Source organism: Petaurus breviceps, unplaced genomic scaffold (assembly GCF_028583685.1).
Source record: "Petaurus breviceps papuanus isolate PSGF00001 unplaced genomic scaffold, PetGlider_PUasm1.0 187, whole genome shotgun sequence".
In the NCBI taxonomy this organism is placed as follows: domain Eukaryota; kingdom Metazoa; phylum Chordata; class Mammalia; order Diprotodontia; family Petauridae; genus Petaurus; species Petaurus breviceps.
The window spans coordinates 4,553,023-4,561,076 of record NW_027185799.1 but is presented as its reverse complement, the minus strand read 5'-3'; positions in this window follow the sequence as shown (position 1 = coordinate 4,561,076).

The window sequence follows — 8,054 nt, the reverse complement described above, 5'->3', positions numbered from 1 at the left end:
CTTCTTCTTCTTCTTCTTCTTCTTCTTCTTCTTCTTCTTCTTCTTCTCCTCCTCCTCCTCTTCCTCCTCCTCCTCTTCCTCCTCCTCCTCTTCCTCCTCCTATTTTCCCAGTTGGTGGATGTGTGATTGCCAACCCAGCCATTCCTCTGAGAATCACAGAAGCTACTTATTTTTCTAATATCTTTCACTATTTGGGTCTTGGCTTGTAAAGAATGTGCTGGAATAATGTAAAAATCAGTGGTCATGTGTGTATATACATGATGTGCTCCAATGCATTTGGCCTATGACTCATCTTTTGCCAAAATATTTGAGTATTTCCATATTGAGAATTTTCTAAGATAGTCGTGGATATAAATTTTACTGATTATTGAATATGATTTCAGAAAACACAAGGGTAGTGGAAGGGGCTTAGGTTCTTTGTTGACTAAAAGAAGCATTGAAGAATGAAAAATAGCATGAATATAAAGGAAACTCAGATGCTTTAGAATGTGGACCATGTTTCTGACACTCTTATCAATAAGAAATGATCCAGTTGTAAGCCATTGGGGTTTTGTAAGTGGCAGCATGTAAGAATATCCTTGGTGGTCAATCATATCAAATCCTTCCCTCAAACTGTCTTAGTGATGGGTTTAGAGTTTCCTTCCACACCTCCACCTTATACTGGGTATAAGTCTGGGTAGCTTTTAGTACATCTAGGCCATAATCAGCAATCAACACTATTGTGATGAGAGTGGGTTTGGGGAAAAAGCAAGAATGGGAAGCAAAACTTGGGTAGAATAGTATATTGCAAGTGGAAAAATTGAATGCATTGAAATTGAATTTGGTAATGAATAGGTCAATCTATTTCCAGGAGTTAGAACAACATATTGTGAGTCAGGAAAAATCTTCTTCCTGAGTCCAAATTTGACTTAACACACTTTCTGGCTCTGTGACCCGGGGCAGGTTATAGCCCTGTTTACTTCAGTTTCCTCCTCTGTTAAATGAACTGGAGAAAGCAATGGCAGACTTCTCCATTGTCTTTGCCAAGAAAATCCTATGTGGGGTCTTGAAGGTCAGACACAACTGAAAAATGACTCAACAAAAACAACATAGAATAATAGGGAGAATGTTGGATATAAAATCTAGAAGATCTGACTTCAATATATGATTTTGAAACTAAGTACATGTATGACCTTGGGAAATATACTAATCTTGATAAGCTTCACTTTTCTTGTCTATAAACAAAGGATGATAATGTTTGTAATAATTGTCTTATGTAGGCATTATAGGTAAGCCATGAAAGTAGTAAGCAAATAGTCCATTATATAATCTAAAACATCTTTGTTAGTGTGCCAAACAAAAAACAAAATTGTGTCCTATCTCTGAAAGGTAGCATATCTATAATAGCCTTTAAATTTCCTATTATTCAGGGCTGATTAAAAGTTCCCACATGGTCTTAGCAGAACATCACAAGATTTTATTTGGAATAGTGACTCAAGTCAGCTCAGGCCTAGGGTAACTACAAGTCGTATATGAGCACATGCAAAAGCTTTAACATAAAACTCATACCTCTCTAGGCTGAACAAAGAAGATCAGATATAACATCATCTGATATCATTAATTATTCAGACATTGGAATTCCTCTGTATCCTTGGCTTGTAGTTAAACTTTTGGAAGTATGTATCCTGACTTTGATCAAACTTGACTGCTTTCAAGATGTCCAGTCATAGTCAAGCAAGTGGACAGTTGAATTAACTATGGGCATGATTTGCTGAAGGAGAATCATATTTTGCCTTTTTGGAAAGTGTACTGGCTCACTAAATTCTAGGACCAGGGGCATGCATAATCATAACACCAAATGGATAATACAATAACATCTATTTAATCTGAATTTGAGTGTGCTTTTAATAATATTTGAACCTCTAATAGCATTCTTGCATGCTATTTAGGGAATATTTTCCTCCATGTGAAGGCCCTATATCTCAAATAGAATTTATTTCTCTGAGTTTTAGCACATTTTTTTTCTATAGTTGATTTCTCCGAAAAGGAAATAAAAAACCATAAGAGGTAATGGAACTCTTCAGTTCATAGTATGCCATCTCATTTGGGCACATTGAAAGAATCCATATAAATTAGAAAACAAAGTTATGATCTACATAGTCCATAATGGGAGCTGATGAAAGTCATATATAAAGGGTTGTATTTGTGAGTCTCCAGAGATGAGTTGATGGGATAAAGTTCTACAATGTGCCATATCATGGTGGGAAACCTGTGATTATAAACAGGCAATTGCACCCTATGAAATACAGAAGTCTCTGGAGGTCTTTTTTTTCCTTTATATAACTTTCTTTTTTATTATTTTATAATCCTTTTTAATAATTTTTGCTTCGTTTTAGTTTACAGGATTCAATTCTACAATTCCTTGAGTTTCACATTTCCCCCCCTCCCTCCTCTCCCACCCATGGCAGCTTATAGTCAAGTATAGGATCTGTAAATACATTCACATTATACATTAGTCAGCTTATAAGGATGGATTCTACCAGATGGAATGAAAAATGGTAAAGAGAACATAAAACCAAATAAGAGAAGGAAAAAGATCAGGTATTTTGCTTCCACCTGGATATAAACTTAGTTCTTTCTCTGGATGCACATATTTCTCTCCATCATGAGTCTTTGGGATTTACATATATCACTGCATTGCTGAGAAGAGTCCAGTCTATCAAAGTTGGTCATCACACATACGTTGTGTCTGTAATTGTGTTCAAATTTCTCCTGGTTCTACTCTTCTCACTCAGCATCAGTTCTTTTGAGCATCTCCAGGCAAATATGAAGACCATCTGCTCCTCGTTTCTTATAGCACAATAGTATTCCATAACATAATATACCACAACTTGTTCAGCCATTCCCCAATTGAGGGGCATCCCTTTAATTTCCAATTCTTTGCTACCACAAAAAGAGCTGCTATAAACATTTTTGTACATATGAGTCTTTCTCTCATTTCTATGATCTCTTTGGGATATAACCCTAGGAGTGGTATTGCTGGATCAAAGGGTATGAAAGTATTTATAGCCCTTTGGGAATAATTCCAGATTGTTCTCGAGAAAGGCTAGATCAGTTCACAATTCCACCAGCAATGCCTTAGTGTTCCAATTTGCCCACATCCTCTCCAGAATTTGTCATTTTCCTGTTTTATCATCTTAGCCAATCTGACTGATAAGATGTGGTACCTCTGAGTTGCTTTGATTTGCATTTCTCTAATCAATAGTGAATAAGAGCACTTCTTCATGTGCTTATAGATATCTTTAATTTCTTTCTCTGAAAACTGCATGTTCACATCCTTTGACCATTTATCAGTTGAGGAATGGAGATCTTTGATGACAGACAAAAGATGGCTTTTCCCTCCCAATCTCTAGCACATTAGCCTAATAGATCACCCATAAAAAACAGCTTTCCAATTGAGAATGAATTCCTCCAGTATTATGACTCATCACTGTTAATTCAGTCTTTCAGTGAAAATATGGACTCTAATTAGGTTTCTGAAATTTTACAGATGCAACAAGATTAAGGGATGCAACACAACAGGAAGATTCATGAGAAGTTTGATCACTGAGAATAACAGAAAAGATATAGGAAAAGGCACAAAATTTTTGATTATTAGATTTCTCTTTGGGAACCATTCAGAATTAGTAGCTGAGTAAATATGGTTCTATTAATGTTTGGGAAGAAATTTAAATGTATGTAAGGATTTATTGTCTCTAATCATTGTCCACACAGCTGCTGAAGTGCTTTCCCTAAAGCACAGGTCTGATCATATAACCAACTGTTTGACCATACTCAATATTCTCCAGTTAATCCCTATTGCTCTAGGATCAAATAAAAAATTCTGTGTTTAAATTTAAATATTCTTCATGATTTTGTCTTCCCTATCTTTGCAATATTCTTATACATTACTCCTGTCTTTGGAATCTACACTCCATTGTTCACATGCAAAATTTCTTCTCTTGTTTCTTTGCCTTTCCACCTTCTGTACCACATGAATACCCACATCTTTACCTCTTATCTTATCTAGAATTCTTCATAATTGATTGTAGCAGCAAGCACCCCAAGCATGTCCTCAGGGTTTGCTGCCCATACAGGTTCTTGGAACTGCTTTGTTAAAGGAAAGCAACTCAAAATGGCTTAACAAGCTTACTTTAATCAGTCAGACATATATCATTTACCTTGTTCAGGGAAAAAGTCAGCACCCTGAACTTCAAAGTATACAGGCAGAATTATCAAGACAGAAACAGATCAAGTAGACAGCTTTCCAAACTGTCCAGCCATTACATCCATACCCAGTCAACATCTGGGTTTCCACATCTGGGTTTTTCAAAGCCAGGGGACTCTCAACAACGGCTTCCCAGAATTCAGATCAAATCACAGAACACTTCTCAAAGTGAGTCCCAAAACAAAGCTACACATCAGGGCTTATATAGCCTTCTCCTGGCTCAGAGAATGTAACAACCTTATTGACCCACTGGCCAATCAAAAAGTATCTACTGAAAAACAAGCCTCCCTCCCCAGGCTTCTGGTGCACTTTAGCCTAGGGGCAGGGAAGATCTTCCAAATTTGCATTCCCATTACATTCATCTTGAATTCTACCTAAGAAATACTGTCCTTTTGCAGTCATCCCCTTCCTAACTGATAGTGCCTTCCCTCTGAAATTACCTCCAATTCTCTCTGCATATATCTTGACAAGGAGAGAAGAATGTAAGAACATGGAATAGCTATCCAGTAAGTCCTGTATCTTAGGAAAATCTCTTGGGAAGATAAGTGGAAAATTTGATTGAATTGAAGAGGTACTTGAAGTAGGGAGAGCAACTGGAAGTGTATTATTACAGTCCAAATAAAGAAAATTACTAAGAATTATACTAACATGATAGTTGAGCAAATAGAACAGTGTTCTCAAAATTTTTCCTCAGTTTCTATGTAACATTGGTTCCACCCAATGCCAAAGGTTATATATTTATTGAATAAATTCTAAGCTGTGGTTTTAAAGTCACTCTTAAAGTAACACTTTGCTCCTCAAGGTATTAATAGTATGATGGCTCTGGGACCCAGACTCTGGAACAACAGGATGCCAAAGGCTCCACTTAGATTTTTCCAAACCCATAAGGTCATATCTGCAAGGAATTCGGCAATTTCCTAGGACTATATCAAAGGAAAAGGTCCTTTAACCTCTCCCATTAAGAACATTGTTTCTCACCAGAATCCATTAGTGAATAAGTAACCAAATGAGACAAAGAGTATCTGAAGTGAATTGGCTTTTTGAGTTTCTTTTAAGCTCAATCAACAAATCTATTTAATATTGTTAGTCATTCAGAAAAATTAATAAAAGTTATATATAGTCAAATACAAGTTAAAACAATGCTAAGCTAATAGCCCACACTTAGCTGATGGGCTGATATGACAGAAAAGGAAAATGACAAATATTGGAAGGGATGTGGGAAAAATTAGGTACTGATTGCTATTCGAGACATTGTGGACTGATTCAGGCATTCTATAGAGCAAATTGGAATGATGCTTAAAGGGGAATAAAACCTTACATACCCTTTGACCCAGCAATACCAATACTAGGCTTGTATCCCCATGGAATTTTAAAAAGGAAAAGGATGTATAATACAAAAATACTTAAAACAGCATTTTAATGGTGTTAGAGAATTGGAAATTGAGAGGATGCTCATCCATTGAGGAATCGCTGAAGAAATTATTATATATGACTATGATGGAATGTTGTTGTGCTGTAAGAAATGACAAGTAGGATGCTCACAGAAAAATCTGTAGACTCACATGAAATAATGCAAAGGAAAATGAGCAGAACCATGAGAACATTGTACATGGTAACAACAATGTTGCCCAGTTATCAGGTCTTAATGACTTAGCTATTCTCAGTAATACAATGATCCAAGATAATTCCAAAAAGATTTATGCTAAAAATGCTATCCATCTCCAGAGAAAGAACTGATAGAGTTTTAATGGACAGCAAAGTATACTTTCTAAAAAAGGTATTTTTATTGATTTTCTTTCACAACATGACTAATATGGATATGTGTTTTGTACAACTGCAAATGTATTACCTATATAAAATCGTTTTCTGTCTCAGTGAGGAACTAGGGAGGGAAGGAATTTGAAATGAAAACATTTTTAAAAATGAACGTTCAAATTTGTTTATTCATGTAAATGAGGAAAATAACATTTCAGATAAAGCAACATTTTAACATATTGTTTAGCCAACTGTGATTATCTACAGAAGGTTCATACATGGTCTACAATCTCTCCAAAGCACTCCACTCAATGAATGAGGTGGTGTATGGAGAATAGTATGTCCCTGAGATATGAAGAAAAAGTCTCAATACTTTTTAGTGTCTATCAGCTGCAAAGTGAATATTCCTTTACTAAAGTTAATCCATGTTAAGTGGTCAAGTGGAACTGCTGAACTAGTCACTGACCCCATAAAAATGGAGACATTGTGGGGCTCAAACTGATAGTGGTGAATAAAAGAGATATTACAACACTTCATTGTACCTTAGAAATCTAAAGGGTGAATATAGCAGCCAGTGTTTGAGAGAGAGGAACAGAGAAATTCACTGAACTGGCAAAGAGTAGTGCTATCTCTTCATTAATGACAGGAATGAAAGAATCACTGGAATATGAACTACTTGAGAGGAGCAATAGAGTTTTTTTCCCCTTTCTTTTTATCCCCTGTTCTTTTGGCATGTACAGATAGAAAGAAAGGAAAAAAAAAACAATACTGTTCTTACTCAATGAACTCTCATATTACAGAAGAGAAAGGGAGCTCTTTTTGAATAATCTGCAATTTTTGGAGTCTTGGACTTAGATGGTAAGACTAGAGGGTATATTAGGAGGCTTAAGAAAGAATTAAAAGTTTAATCTATTTATCTGATTATGATTATCACTGGGATTTTGTGAAATGACTCATCATTAAAATATGGAAAAGTATACATTATTCATAAGAGATTGAATCAATAAAAGGAACCGTTGGATAACATTGTCCATTAAGAAGATAATAAAGATAGGAACCAGTAAGTAGAAGCATATTGGAAAGAACCTATTTATATCAAAAGCCTATACAGATTACATATAATAAGGAAGACATGGATGATGAAATCAAGTAATAGATTACAACAAATCTGGCACTGAGGAATAATATGTAGACATTGATTTGAATTCCCTCTTACTGACAAAAGACGAGTCACTGACAAGTTACTGATGATCATTGTTAATATTTTTTATTTTCTACTTTTTGAATAATGGAATCATTATAAATATATTGAATATATGAATTGTAATGAAATAATTAAAAAGGGAGATTTTTATCATGTCCCTAAATATTACCAAAAAAGGGAAGAATTGGATGCTAACATAGAAATTAAGGGAACCTGGTAGGAAAGTACCACTCTATTTTTGAATCTGTAATAGGGAAGAAGAGAGAGGCTATAGATACAATGTGACATGCACCCAATGTCTTTAATGAGCAAGTTTCACAGGGTTCAGAGAAAGGTTAGGTAGAATAAGATAACATGGATTAAAATTCTAATGAGGAAATGAGGTCAAGTGTGATTGGAAACTTTCATGACTGAAAATATAAAGATGTAAAGACATATTTCAGATAAGAATAAAATAAGGGCAGAGTCTCAAAAGACTGAATTAGACATATGGGGAACTAAGCTACTTAAGTAGATTTTTCAAAACCATGTTATATGAGGTGAATACAAGAACGGGTGATATATACTGAATAGAAAGACATGAGTCAGTCTTGAAAAATTTGTATTTTGAGTACTAAATCTTAGAATGAGCTGAGATAGGCAATAAATTATAATGGCAAAAGGAAAGATGTATTAAAAAAAACACTTATGGGAAGAAGAATCAAAGAAGACACAGAACCAATGTTTGAGATGGGTAACTCAATGATAATAGGTTGTGAAGATAAGGTAATATTGCTCAGCTTATTTTGCTTCTGTTTTCTCTGATAAAATGATATTTAAACTAGAATTGATAGGATATGACTAAATAGT